The 15364-nt window shown below is 43.1% G+C and overlaps 1 pseudogene; it reads right to left on the bottom strand.

Annotated features, from left to right (window-relative positions):
• Positions 1–1736: 1736 nt before the first annotated feature.
• On the bottom strand, positions 1737–2118 carry LOC111522100 (annotated as a pseudogene).
• Between the last annotated feature and the right edge of the window lie 13246 nt (positions 2119–15364).

The raw sequence follows: 15364 nt of genomic DNA on the forward strand, positions 1-15364 counted from the left end.
GTATTTTTAGTAGAGACGGGGTTTCACCGTGTTAGCCAGGATGGTCTCGATCTCCTGACCTTGTGATCCGCCCGTCTCGGCCTCCCAAAGTGCTGGGATTACAGGCTTGAGCCACCGCGCCCGGCCAGCATTGAAAATACTTTCTAAGAATTTTCACTGATGAAACATTCAGACATCTTTTTTGTTGTTTACTTAAAGCTTAATTTTAAAAACTCAATACAGGACAAAATATTTTTATCTTGAGTAAAACCCATCTTTTTGTATAGTGTTCTACAACACACAGAGCCTTTCATATACATAGTCCCATTTGATCCAAGTGAGACTGCAAATATCGTGGCTGACCAAATGGTAAACTAGGGAGAATCTTATGGTGAATGGGAGAAAGGAAATGGAAAATTTTTTAGAAAACAAAACCCTAAGCCAAATATAGCAAAGATTAAGATCTACGGGAACATTTTTCTGAATATTTATGGGTAATCCATGAATAATCCTCAGAAATAGATATTGCTCATGCAAATCAGATGAAAAAATTTGGATGGATTTTTCCAGCACATATGGCAATAAAGCCTATGAGAAGACTAAAAAAACAGTGATATTCTTTTTGTTGTTGTTGTCGAGATGGAGTCTCGCTCTGTCACCCAGGTTGGAGTTCAGTGGTGCAATCTCAGCTCACTGCAACCTTCGCGTCCCGGGCTCAAGTGATTATCCTGCCTCAGCCTCCTGAGTAGCTGGGACTACTGGTGCCCACCACCACGTGTGGCTAATTTTTGTATTTTTAGTAGAGATGAGGTTTCACCATGTTGCCCAGGCTGGTCTCCAACTCCTGACCTCGTCATCCGCCTGCCTCAGCCTCCCAAAGTGCTGGGATTACAGGCTTGAGCCACCGCGCCCAGCCTGCCACACTTCAAATAAACAGTGTATCCATGAGAATGAAAAGCTACAGCACTCACCACTATTTAGAGATCTGAAGTAGATTTTTGCCAATGTCATACATCACGGAGGCTCTCTGAATTTCCAAATTTTTGTTTATTCCATCCACCCAATTTATAGACTTGCTTTGTAGGAATTTAATAAAATGCCATCTGTCCCCAAGTGCAGACATAGATAGAAACTGGTGATGCTTCTGGTTTTTTTTTTTTTTTTTTTTTTTTGTGAGACACAGTCTTGCTCTGTTGCCCAGGCTAGAGTGCAGTGGCGCGACCTTGGCTCACTGCAAGCTCCACCTTCCCAGGTTCACGCCATTCTCCTGCCTCAGTCTCCCAAGTAGCTGGGACTACAAGCGCGTGCCACCACGCCTAGCTAATTTTTTTGTATTTTTAGTAGAGACGGGGTTTCACCATGTTAGCCAGGATGGTCTTGATCTCCTGACCTCTTGATCCGCCCACCTCAGCCTCCCAAAGTGCTGGGATTACAGGCATGAGCTACGGCGCCCAGCCTGGTTTTTTTTTTTTTAATGTCACTGTTGCCTTATCTTCAAAACTGTGAAATACTGCCTTTTCTTTCATCTTTAGGCATGCAAAGCCGTATTATAAACAGGTATTGAAATAGGTAAAACAAATACATTTTATTATTCCAGTGGGGACAGGATCATCATTGTTTTTACAAATATGTTTGCCTTATTTTTCTTCTCACTTGCTCATTATGATTGACTTACACGAGATTTATTGATATCCATCAGGAATTTTTGCCAACATCTGAAACTTAACACAGAAAAGTAAACCAACAATTCTCCTTTCTTAGTAACATATGACAACTTTGAGGCTGGAGAACGGCTCGATGCACAGGGCATCTAAGGTGTCGTCTGCCCGGAAGGCCAGCCCCAACAGTGGCCGTGCTGTTTGGCTGGTGAAGCCATACTCGCCAAGTGTCTTGCCATCATCCAAGAGCTGGTCGTCCTTGTACAGCCGCTGCTCGTCGGGAGGCCGCTTGAGGATTCCCCCCCTCCACGATGCGCTTCAGCTCGAACACCCTGCTGGACTCCTCGGCATCAGTGAAGATGGCGGTCTTATGGCGCCGAATCATGAGGAACACGTCCGTGGCAGCGGTTGCCGCTTCCCTCAATGCGCCCGCGCGGCTGCGCTCCGCCCCGTTCCCTGCAGCCCGCGCGCGGCCCGGCATGCCCCGCCTCCCCCAGCGAAGGCACCTTTTTCCGTGTTATTATATTGACTTTCCATGGAACTATTTTATAGCTACATAATGTTGTAAATTTACCATGAAAGATTTAAGATATACAAAAAGAGAAAAAGAATAATGGAATGAACATCCATGTATCCCACAGAGCTTAAGAAATAAAACATTGTCAGTGTAGCTGATACCCTCTGTGTAATCATCCTCATTTGCAGCTTCCTCCATCTCTAACATATGTAACCACTTTCTGAAATTTGGTGATTATTCAGCCCATGCATTTCTTTATACTTTTTGTTTTTTTAAGACAAAGTCTCGCTCTGTCGCCCAGGTTGGCGTGCAGTGGCCCGATCCCGGCTCATTGCAACTTCTGCCTCCCAGGCTCAAGCAATTCTCCTGCCTAAGCTTCCCAAGCAGCTGGGACCATAGGCGCACGCCACCACGCCCAGCAAATTTATTTTGTATTTTAGTAGAGACAGGGTTTCACCGTGTTGCTCAGGCTGGTCTCTAACTCCTGAGCTCAGGCAATCTGCCCGCCTCACCTCCCAAAGTGCTAGGATTACAGGTGCGAGTCAGCAGGCCCAGCCTACTCTTTATACTTTTACCACATATGTATATATTGCTAAGTAATATGTAATATTATTTGCATGTTTTAAGCTTTATATAATTAGTACCATGAAATGTATAAAGTATTCTACAACTTGCTTTCATTTCCTTCTCAGCATTTTGATTATGGAAGTTGTCCATGTTGATTCATATTTGTTCAAATAAATATTTGATAAACATATCATATCTATATAAATATATCCTCAAATAAATATACAATAATTTATCTTGTGTTCTCCTACTGTTCAATATTCAGGTGGTTTGCAACCATAAACAATATTTTGACAAATGTCTTTCTGCATAACGTATATTTTTTTCTCATTTAGGATCATTCCCTAAGTATAGATTCCAGAAGTTAAATTACCAAAAAGCATGAACATTTTTAAGATCCTTGCATATACTTACTGCCACACTGGAGGATTGTACAAATTTTATATTGCCATCAAACATATATCAGTTCCTTGTTTTATCACATACTTAGAAGCTTTGGATGATGTCACTAGTTCTTTCTTTAACTTTGGCTAATTTGCTTAGCAAAAACTGGTATACTGATTTCTGGTGAAGTTGAAATTGAATAACTTTTCCGTGTTATCTATTAATCATATTAACCCGTTTGTCTTTTCATGCCTTTTGCCCCTCAGCACTGTTGGAAACAGTGTTTTATCTTAATAGCTTTTTTGTATAACATTATACTAACTCTTGTCAAATTAGCTACAAATATTTTTCCTAGTTTTTTTTGTACCTAGTTTAATTTTTAAATACTGTCTATATGTATATAATTAAAGGGTCTGATAAAAATTCTGTTATGTCAACTTACTTATATGGCTGGCATACATATAATAGCATAGAACAGTATGATTGTAAGCTCATTAATATATCATTAAATTTACAAATGCATATGCTAATTTGAAACTGGCTAAATTTTTTGATTCTCTTAATGTTTTGACTCATCCAATTCCCAGAATAGCATTGGCGGAACTGCTAAATGTTGACCTCCATGATATTTGTAAAGAATAGGCAGCCTTTAATAGTCTAGGGAGATCTTTCATTTATGTTTTCTTTTTCTTTTTTTTTTTTTTTTTTGAGACGGAGTCTCGCTCTGTCGCTTAGGCTGGAGTGCAGTGGCCGGATCTCAGCTCACTGCAAGCTCCGCCTCCCGGATTTACGCGATTCTCCTGCCTCAGCCTCCCCAGTAGCTGGGACTACAGGCGCCCGCCACCTCGCCCGGCTAGTTTTTTGTATTTTTTAGTAGAGACGGGGTTTCACCGTGTTAGCCAGGATGGTCTCGATCTCCTGACCTCGTGATCCGCCCGTCTCGGCCTCCCAAAGTGCTGGGATTACAGGCGTGAGCCACTGTGCCCGGCCTCATTTATGTTTTCTTTCCTTCATTTATTTTTATGCTCTCCTAAGAAAATAATTAACAGTTCAAGTTTAAATGACCATTAAAGCCTTTCAAATTACATTTCACTAAATTGTCTAATGTTAAGAAAATTAACACTCAGTTGCTATTTCTTTATGAATTTCTTCTAATTTGAGGAGCAGCCATTCGTACAATTTCTTTTTTTCTTTTTTTCGATACGGAGTTTCACTCTCGTTGCCCAGGTTAGAGTGCAATGGTGCGATCTCAGCTCACTGCAACCTCTGCCTCCCAGGTTCAAGCGATTCTCCCGCCTCAGACACCCCAGTAGCTGGGATTACAGGTGTGTGCCACCACGCCCAGCTAACTTTGTATTTTCAGTAGAGACACAGTTTCTCCATGTTGGTCAGGCTGGTGTCGAACTCCTGACTTCAGGAGATCCACCTCCCTCGGCCCCCCAAAGTGCTGGGATTACAGGCGTGAGCCACTGTGCCCAACCCATTTGTACAATTTCAAAACAAAGATTTGACCTTTAAAAACATTCAAGACATAGGTTGAATGAATCAGTGATTCTACTCTGAGAAGAGTAAAAATAGGTAGTCATTTATTCACCATTCTCACACCTCCTCTGCTATGAAGAATGTCCTAGGACTTATAAGTCTCCTTTGAAGGCTTATGGAATTAACATAGCTCTTAGCAGGTCAAAGCAACTTCAATCTAACAAGAAATATTTACTGAACACTTGTTCTATATCCAGGCCTGAGGCAGATCTGAAAAATACAGGAAGAATGAATAGTGGTCCTTCCAGAAAGAGCAGAAAGGGGAAAAGAATGGTGAAAAACAAAGCTGTAGGTCAGCAAGCCAGGTTATATAATGATCTGGTAAAGAATATGGACTTTGTTTCACAGCAATTGACAGCCTTAAAATATTTTTTCTTTTATTTTGGCCATCCCATAGATCAATAGGCATCTTTAAAATACGCAGACATGTTTGGTATCACCTTTGTTGTATTTGCACCATGAATCTAATCAAATAATAAAATGTCATTGGCCAGGTGCAGTGGCTCATGCCTGTAATCCCAGGGCTTTGGGTGGCTGAGGCAGGAAGAAGACTTGAGCCAGGACTTTAAGACCACCCTAGGCAACATAGTGGGACCCTGTCTCTGCAAAAAAAAAAGGAAAAGATTTTGAAAAATTAGCTGAGTGTGGTGGAGTACACCTGTAGTCCCAGCTATTAGGGGATGGGAGTTGGGGTGAGGCGGGTGGATCACTCTTACCCAGGAGGTGTAGGCTGCAGTGCACTATGATCACGCCACTGCCCTCCAGCCTGGGCAACAGAGCAAGACCCTGTCTCTAAAAATAAAAATAAAATAATAAAATGTCATCATTTATTCTTGAATAAAAGATGCATATTAGAAAGACAATTCAAAAGGAAGTGTAGAAAATGGCCTGGATAGAGGAGCTATGGATGGAGGATGGCTGCTGGGAGACAGATGACAATAGTCCAGGCAAGGTATAGGAAGAAGGTCGATGTTACACAACGTCATGCTATGCGCTGCGGGGAATACGAAGCTGAACAAGACACAGCCCCTGCTGTCAAGGACGGATGAGTGGAAATGCCAACTCCATGCTTATTTACCCTAACCTCATCCCCCTAGAGACAGTGATATAGAAAGATATGGATAAGAGAAGATAGGCTTATATTAAAATCCTGCTGAAGATAAAGATTATAGAAAGCAATACGTTTTGCTTGATGTTTTCAATTTGACTATGTCATTTCCCATGTTTTTATATAATCAATTTACACACCCTGCTGTTTGTGTTTTGGCCAGCCATACAAAACAAGGCAACGGGAACAATGCAGTCAGCAGTTGCCTGGACTTGTTAGCGGATGTGATTTCAGTAACTAACTACTTGCTGACTCAGAGACAGTGGAAAGCAAAAATCTCCTCTCCCTGTTCTGTGGCCAGTCAAGTGATTATGAGGCTGTCAAAGTCCACAGTGATGGGGACTCTTTATAGTGCTCAGCTTATTCCTTTGCTGTGTCACTGGTTGACCTGGACTGAAGTTTCATTCCAAACATAAAGAGATGGTCGGGTGCGGTGGCTCATGCCTGTAATCCCAGCACTTTCAGAGGCTGAGGTGGGCGGATCACCTGAGGTCGGGAGTTCAAGACCAGTCTGACCAACATGGAAAAACCCTGACTCTACTAAAAAATATATAAATTAGCCGGGCGTGGTGGTGGTTGCCTGTAATCTCAGCTACTCAGGAGGCTGAGGCAGAGAATTGCTTGAATCCGGGAGGTGGAGATTGCAGTGAACCGAGATCGTACCACTGCACTCCAGCCTGGGTGACAGAGCAAGATTCCATCTCAAAAAAAAAAAAAAGTTAGCTGCACGTGGTAGTGCATGCCTGTAATCCCAGCTACTCGGGAGGCTGAGACAGGAGAATTGCTTGAACCCAGGAGGCAGAGGTTGCGGTGAGCCAAGATTGCACCATTTACTCCAGCCTGGGCAACAAGAGCAAAATTCTGTATTGAAAAAAAAAAAAAAAAGAGAGAGAGAGACAAACGAGTTATGTAAATCATTGTTGGGGCTTGGTATCTGGTCCAAAAAGACTAGCCCTCCTTCTGTTTTCCCTGGCCACAGGCTCCATTATTCACCTGATCACTTGGGTGGATCCACAGAGTAAGCTAGAAGCAGAGTTACTGCAGTGCCCTCCCCCAGCCCTATTAACCAGCACAAACTCCCGGCACAGAGCCAGTCCACAGTAGAAAGGGATGGGATTTGGAACTAGATAGGGTTGAATACTGGCTTTGTCAGGCTGAATGACCTCCTGCAAGTTAGTTAACCTCTTGCAACCACAGGTTTCTCACCTCTAAAACAGTGGTTATGAAATGCCCACACACATGTATTCAAAATAATAGATGTACAGCACCTGGCACCCTCATGCTTTGCTGGTAGAAATGTAAAATGGTGCAGCCACTTTCGAAAACAGTTTGGCAGTTTCTTAAAAAGTTAAACATAAATTTACCATACAGCCCAGCAATTCTATGCCTGGGCATCTACCCAAGAGGAATGAAAACATATGTCCACACAAAGACTTGGTGTGAATGTTCATAGCAGCATTATTCATAACTGAACTGCAAAAACATTATGCTAAGTGAAAGAAGCCAGACAAAAAAGATGACATATTGTATGAGTCCATTTACATGAGGAAAGGCAAAACTAGGGAGACTTAAAGTAGCTTAGGTTTTCCTGGGGCTGGGAAACAGGAAAGGAAGAACAAATGGGCATGAGAGATCTTTTTGGGGTGATGGAAATGTTCTAAAATTGGATTGTGGTGAAGGGTGCACAACCATAGATCGACTAAAAGTTATTGAATAGTACACTTAAAATTGTGACATTATTTGGTGTAGAAATTATACCTCGCTGGGCATGGTGGCTCACACCTGTAATCCCTGCACTTTGGAAGGCTGAGGCGGGCAGATCACTTGAGGTCAGGAGTTTGAGACCAACCTGGCCAACATGTTGAAACCCCGTCTCTACTAAAAATACAACCATTGGCTGGATGTGGTAGCGGCCGCCTGTAATCCCAGCTGCTGGGAAGGCTAAGGCAGGAGAATCACTTGAACCCGGGAGGCAGAGGTTGCAGTGATCCAAGATCGTGCCACTGCAGTCCGGTCTGGACTACAGAGCAAGACTCCGTCTCAAATAAAAAATTAAAAATTTAAAAAAATTTTAAAAAGGTAATGTATTATTGAAGAAAGAACATTTTTAAAATAAGTTTAATGTAGCCTAAGTGTAGTGCACTGAATGTCCCGGCCTTCGCATCGCTTCACTGCCCACTCATTGACTTACCCAACTTCCAGTCCTGTAAGCTCCAGTTATGGAAAGTGCCTAGACAGGTGTTCCTTTAACAAAAAAATCTTTCATATTGCATTTCTACTGTACCTTTTCTATGTTTAGATACACAAATACTTACCATTGTGTCACAATTGCCTGCAGTATTCAGCACCGTGCCATAAACATGCAGGATTGTAGCCTGGGAATCATAGGCTATATCATACAGCCTGGATGTGTAGTAGGCTGTGCCATCTGGGTTTGTGTAAGTGAACTCTAGGATGTTTGAACAATGGTGAAATCACCTGATGATGCATTTCCCAGACATATCCTGTTATTCAGCAACGTATGACTGTACAGTGTACAGTGAAAATAAGCATGAGGAGGGCCAAATGGTCTTAGTTTGTGGATAGATGCTGTTGCCTCAAGAAGGCTTGCTCTGTCTCTGAGTAGGTACAGAAAGGAGGCTAAGCGTGAGAGAGGCGGCTTAGCCATGCTAGATGTAATCACACTGGAGACTGGGGTCCAAGGTTGAGAACAGAGAAGGGCTTTTGCATTCCCCGCTATTCCGCAGAGCTGGAAGACTGAGGCCAGACACCTCCTCAGGGCTTATCACTACGCCTCGGCTGCTCCTGCAGCTTCATCATCATCCAGAGTCCAGTGGAAGTGGAGCTGGAGACGCTGGGGGTAGGGGTTGGGGTCGGGTGGGAGGCAGCATGACTTGGAGGTTCAGTGAGGGGCCTGGGAGAATTGCTGAGACTGGGATAGTCGGAACTAAGCAGCTCGCAGCCTGTGGAGTGTGAGGGGACTGGGGGAGCCCAGTGTGCGCCCCGTGGAGTTGGGATGTGTGCGATCCTAATCGTGACCCCTAGGAATGGGAGCTGAGGGACAGTTGAAGCGGTCAAGCCCCGGCGACCCTCCCATGTCAATGAACTGCACAGCTCACCAAAGAACTCACCCTCACATTGCTGTGAGAGTCAGAACTCGGATTCCTGGACAAGCGGGCGTCAGTAGCCAGGGAGGGGCCGTGCAGCCCAGGGAGGACCACAGGGCATCTCTTGTGGAGGCGAGGCGTGTGTTCCCTCCCACGGAGGAGAAAGGAACCTGGAAGGATGCAGGAGGGCACCAGGCAAACACTAATTTGGATACGAAATTAAAAATTTAAACTACACTGGCTTTTTCTGGTAACTAAAACTGATCAGACATTTATGGGCTCTGCCCAGGAGGTAGTTAAGGGAAATTTACCTTTCTTCAAGTTAAGGGCTTACCAAGAATATGGGAAATATTTGGAAAGAGGAAATAATCTTTCTTTCGTATAAGGAGTGAGAGATTGAGTGTGGTGGAAGGTGGTAGTTAAAGAAAACAAAATATTTCTTTTGCTACTCCACTTGATTCAGACTGTTCAGTCAATTGGGGAGAGAAGGATTAAAACAATTTCAAAAGATTTCATTTTTGTACCCTGCCATTCAACTAATGCCTGTTATTGTAATATCTAAAATTATCTTTGGTATCTGCTATATTTTGGGAAACTCTGCTCTAGGGGAAGTGAAGAGTTACTCCCAGCCCCACCCTCCAACCCTGGGGTTCCCAGCGGAGGTACTGAAAGATGCGGGGTAGAATGGTGTCTAACCTGTTTCTCTTCTCAATCTTCAGCAACCTGGGTCTGTCTTTTATACTTGACCAAAATGACCATTTTCTCCCCATTTATATTTTCCTCTCTTTTTACCACAGAGCCACCAATGTTCCAGCTTGTTATTTCCTCTTTCTGTTTTCCTCATTTGCTCTGTTTCTCTTCCCTCTTCCTGATTTCTTGACTCTTGCCTTTCGTTGGTCAGGAAAGAAGTTTGCACAACATTTTACTCTCCACTGACCGTTCTTAGGGCAAAATGAAACCCCAGGCTGGAGCTACCCAAGGCACTGTGGGAGGCAGTGCATTGGCGGGCTGCAAAATCTCCCACCTGCAAAGCCAGGGAGTGAAAGCCAGGGTGTGATTTCAGGTTCAGCCTCTTGTTAACTATTTAGCCTTGGGCAAGTCTCAACTTCTTGAATGATGTTTCTCCATCTGTTAGGTGGGATTACTAATAATACCTGCTTCCTAAACTTCTTAGGAAGCTCAAATGACACAACGTGAAAATACATACCATAGGGTTCTAGAAAAAAGTTTCCTTTTATTATTATTATTATTTATTTATTTATTTTTTTCTGGAGATGGAGTCTCACTCTGTTGCCCAGGAGGCAGGAGTGCAGTGATGCGATCTCGATTCACTGCAACCTCTGTCTCCAGGGTTCAAGCGATTCTCCTGTCTCAGCCTTCCGATTAGCTGGGACTACAGATACAAGCCACCATGCCCGGCTAATTTTTTGTGTTTTAGTAGAGACAGGGTTGCACCGTGTTGCCCAGGCTGGTCTCCAACTCCTGAGCTTAGGCAATCCGCCTGCCTTGGCCCTCCAGAGTGCTAGGATTACAGGCATGAGCCACCACACCCGGCCACGCTGATGGTTTTTGATGGAACACCTTTTAAAACATAATTTTTCTTTTTCTTTTCTCACTCTGTTGCCCAGGCTGGAGTGCAATGGCAAGACCTCAGTTCACTGCAACCTCCCGGTCCCGGGCTCAAGTGATTCTCCTGCCTCAGTCTCCCAAGTAGCTGGGATTACAGGTGCCTGCCACCACACTTGGCTAAATTTTGTATTTTTAGTAGAGGCAGGGTTTTACCATGTTGGCCAGGCTGGTCTCGAACTCCTGAACTCAGGTGATCCACCCACCTCAGCCACCCAAAGTGTTGGGATTACAGGTGTGAGCCACTGTGCCCGGCCAAAAAATAATTTTTCTTTCTTTTTTTTTTTTAGACAGAGTTTCGCTCTTGTCACCCAGGCTGGAGTGCAGTGGCACAACCTTGGCTTACTGCAACCTCCGCCTCCTGGGTTCAAGCGATTCTCCTGCCTCAGCCTCCCAAGTAGCTGGTACTACAGGCATGTGCCACCACACCCAGCTAATTTCTGTATTTTTAGTAGAGACGGGGTTTCACCATCTTGGTCAGGCTAGTCTTGAACTCCTGACCTCATGAGCCATCTGCCTCAGCCTCCCAAAGTGCTGGGATGGATTACAGGTATGAGCCACCATTCCTGGCCTTTTCTTTTCTTTTCTTTTCCTTTTTGAGACGGAGTCTCGCTCTATCTCCCAGGCTGGAGTACAGTGGCCGGATCTCAGCTCACTGCAAGCTCCGCCTCCCGGGTTCACGCCATTCTCCTGCCTCAGCCTCCTGAGTAGCTGGGACTATAGGCTCCCGCCACCTCGCCCGGCTAGTTTTTTGTATTTTTTAGTAGAGATGGGGTTTCACCGTGTTAGCCAGGATGGTCTCGATCTCCTGACCTCATGATCCACCCATCTCAGCCTCCCAAAGTGCTGGGATTACAGGCTTGAGCCACCGCGCCTGGCCGCTCCCGGCCTTTTCAAAAAATAATTTTTCTAATTAAGATACGTGTATATGTTTTAACATCTTTCAGAAACATAAAATTGAATGAAAAGAGTAATTGCAGAAACACATGCAATATAATTAATTGTGCATTTTTAAACACACAAAGCAGGACTACATGATGTTCATGTATATATATATACACATACACACACATACACATATATTTAAACACACAGACCGGGCATGATGGCTCACGACTGTAGTCCCAGCACTTTGGGAGGCCAAGGCAGGTGGATCACCTGAGGCCAGGAGTTCGAGACCATCCTGGCCAACATGGCAAAACCCCCTTGCTACTAAAAACACACAAAAAAGTTGGCTGGTCATGGTGGCAGGTGCCTGTAATCCCAGATACTCGGGAGGTTGAGACTGGAGAATCGCTTGAACCTCAGAGGCAGAGGTTGCAGTGAGCTGAGATCATGCCATTGCATCCCAGCCTGGGCGACAAGAGTGAAACTCTATTAAAAAAATAAAATAAAATAAAATAAACACACAAAGCATATGTTTCTTCTTATCTATATTACTTATATATATGCTTTTGTAATATATATGTGTATATTACATATATATGCATATATAACATATATACATGCTTTGTGTGTTTTAAAATGCACAATAAATGCATATATATATATAAATAAACACACACACACACACGTGCATAGGAAAAGTATTTAGAATGGCAGCTCGTGGGGCAGAGTGAAAACCTAAGACCAGGGCTACCTCAGACACTATGAGAGGCAGGGCATCGGGGTACAAAGTCTCCCACCTGCAATGGAAAGGAAAAAAGATAGGAAAACATTCTAAATTCACATTAAAGGTTGCTCCTGGGGAGAAAGTGCAATGGCACTGGGGAAGGGTACACAAGGGGCTTCAGCTATAGCTATAGTGTTTTCTTTCTTCAAAGAAAGAAATGTGTAAAATAAATATAACGAACTATGAACAACTAACTGTTCAATCTTGATGGTAGGCACGTGTTTACTATATCATTTTCTATGCTTTTCTCTATTGAAAAAATGTGTTCTTAAGAAATGTTTTAGGGCCATTTGCCTTGGCCCATAATCCCAGGGCTTTGGGAGGCAAAGGTGGGAGGATCACTTGAGGCCAGGAGTTCAAGTCTAGTCTCAGCAACATAGTGAGATCCTTTTCTCTACAAAAAAAAAAAAAAAAAAAAAAAATTAACCAGACATCCTAGCTGTTCAGGAAACTGAGGCAGGAGTGTCACTTGAGCCCAGGAGTTCAACTTTACAGTGAGCATTGATCAAGCCACTGCACTCCAGCTTGGGTAACAGAGCAAGACCCTGTCTCAAAAAAAAAAAAGTTTCAGCTCAACGCCAAAAATCTGGAGAAAACAAAATGATAAAGGTAATAGTAACAATAACCTAACTAAAATAATAGAAATAACAACTATAGACATTTTTGGTGTACATAACTCTCATCTTTTGTGTTTATTTATACATACAAGTGCAGTTTTAAAACAATTGAAGGCTGGCTGCAGTGGCTCACGCCTGTAATTCCAACACTTTGGGAGGCCGAGACTGGTAAATCTTTTGAGGTCAGGAGTTAGAGATTAGCCTGGCCAACAGGGTGAAACTCCGTCTCTACTAAAAATACAAAAAAATTGTCAGGTTTTATGGCGCATGTCTGTAGTCCCAGCTACTTGGGAGGCTGAGGCAGGAGAATCGCTTCAGCCCAGGAGGCAGAGGTTGCAGTGAGCCGAGATCATGCCACTGTACTCCATCCCGGGCGACAGAGCAAGACTTCATCAAACACACACACACACACACAACTGGATAACTCTATTTTGTGATACTTAAATCACCTGCTGGCAGCTGGGATATATTGCCAGTGGCCTAGGTGTCAAACAGCAGGTTGATATAAATAAAACCATTCATACCCCCTTTTATTACTGAAGCTCCTGGTTTATAAACTTGCTCTTTATAAAAGATCTGCTGTGTAGGGTGTAAATATTTAATTTAATCCACATCCACTTAGGCCTGCCTGGTGTTTGTTTTTCATTTATATTTCACTGTACTACAGAATGTCAAATTCATCTGTCAATTTGCTCCATTCAGTTAAGGGGAAAAAAAAAGCAAAATAGTTTGTTGGTCTAGTATAGACACCAAATGTTGAGATGATCAACTACATTTTTCTTTTTTATCTACTTGGTTTAGAATTGTATACATGTCGTCCTTCCACCTTAATAATAGATTAGGGTATTTTTTTTCTCTCCACCCTTTCACTTTTCAACCACCTACTTCTTTTACTCTGGGTTCAAGCTCAGGAGTTGGTTAAGGTGAAGGTTGCTGTACTCCACCAGTAAAGAAATTTCGACTTGGCATCTAATATCTAGAAAAGTCACCTGAAAGTCTAGAACTGCACTGTCCAATACAGTATCCACTAGTTGCATGTAGCTATTTTAGTTAAAATTCATCATAATTAAATAAAATTTAAAATTCACTTCCTTGGTCAGGCACAGTGGCTCATGCTGTAATCCCAGAACTTTGTGAGGCCAAAGCGTGAGGATTGCTTGGGCTCAGGAGTTGGAGACCAGTCTGAGTAACATGTTGAGATCCTGCCCCTACAAAAATTAAAAAAAAAAAGAAATTACTTTCTCAGTTACACAAGGCACAAGCAAGTGCTCAGTAGTCCCGTGTGACTAGTGGCTACTATTTTGGTGCTCAGATATAGAATATGTCTCTACCTTGGAAATCACAATTGGTAGTTCTGGTCTGTAATTAGGAGGCAGCAGCTACAGTTACAGCTTTCCAAACTGCCCACCTGTCTCCTAGTTTTGAAAAACTGTTGGTCGGGCACAGTGGCTCACGCCTGTAATCTCAGCAGTTTGGGAGGCTGAGGTGGGCCGATCACCTGAGGTCAGGAGTTTGACACCAGCCTGGCTAACATGGTGAAACCCCATCTCTACTAAAACTACAAAATTAGCTGGACATGGTGGCACATGCCTGTAATCCAAGCTACTTCGGAGGCTGAGGCAGGAGAATCGCTTGAACACTGGGAGGCAGAGGTTGCAGTGAGCTAGGATCGCGCCATTGCACTCCAGCCTGGGCCATAAGAGCAAAACTGTCTCACACACACACACACACAAAAAAAAAAAAAAAAAAGGAAGAAGAAGAAGACAAGAAAAGAAAAAACCCTTCGTGGCACAACTCTGGATGAGGAAACTGGGTAATACATGAGTGATGATGACAGAACTTTTCAGAGGTCTCTCTACTTTTCCCTGGAGACTGTTCTTTCTGGTCAGCCACTCAAGCTGTCTTGGCCTACACCTTTGAGCTGTTATAAAATCTTTTGCTTATTTTTCCATGACCCACCTAAATGAGAATGTTGTAAAATCTTCAGATAAAGATCTCACCAAGAGACAGAAGTAGATCCACTCATCTAAGCCTCCTTGCTTTGTTCATTTGTGAAAGAGTTTAGAGGTTTGAGGCAAATGTCATAGAGAATGCAGTTTCATCCTTAAACAAACTTCTAGTTACTGGATCTGTGTGTTTCCTTCTTGGAAAGAAGATTAATGGTCAAGTAATAGAAGTAGAGTATAGAGAGCGGGACATTAGCCAATAGGCATTGAGTGACTATCTAAGGCCAGTGAGTGGTCCAGTTTAGAACAACACCTACTTTTGTAGAGGACATGCTCTACTGAAAGACAGGGCAAGGAGCTATGCTGACACTTGCTAATCTTTGAATCAAGGAAAAGCAATTAGCAAATGAAATTTCTGGTGATATGTCTTTCTAAAACCCATGAGATTTCTCTCACAATTCTCCCCATTGTTTCTGTGATCTCACCTAGTGTACCATTACCGAATTTTTCATTAGTTTCGTTCTCCCTCCAGATTTTTCCACTTGGCTTTTAACGAGGCGGGCTTTGTGAGTATTCTAGAATGACTCAGCACACTATTTATTTATTTATTTATTTATTTATTTATTTATTTATTTATTTAT

Source organism: Piliocolobus tephrosceles, chromosome 13 (genome assembly GCF_002776525.5).
Source record: "Piliocolobus tephrosceles isolate RC106 chromosome 13, ASM277652v3, whole genome shotgun sequence".
In the NCBI taxonomy this organism is placed as follows: domain Eukaryota; kingdom Metazoa; phylum Chordata; class Mammalia; order Primates; family Cercopithecidae; genus Piliocolobus; species Piliocolobus tephrosceles.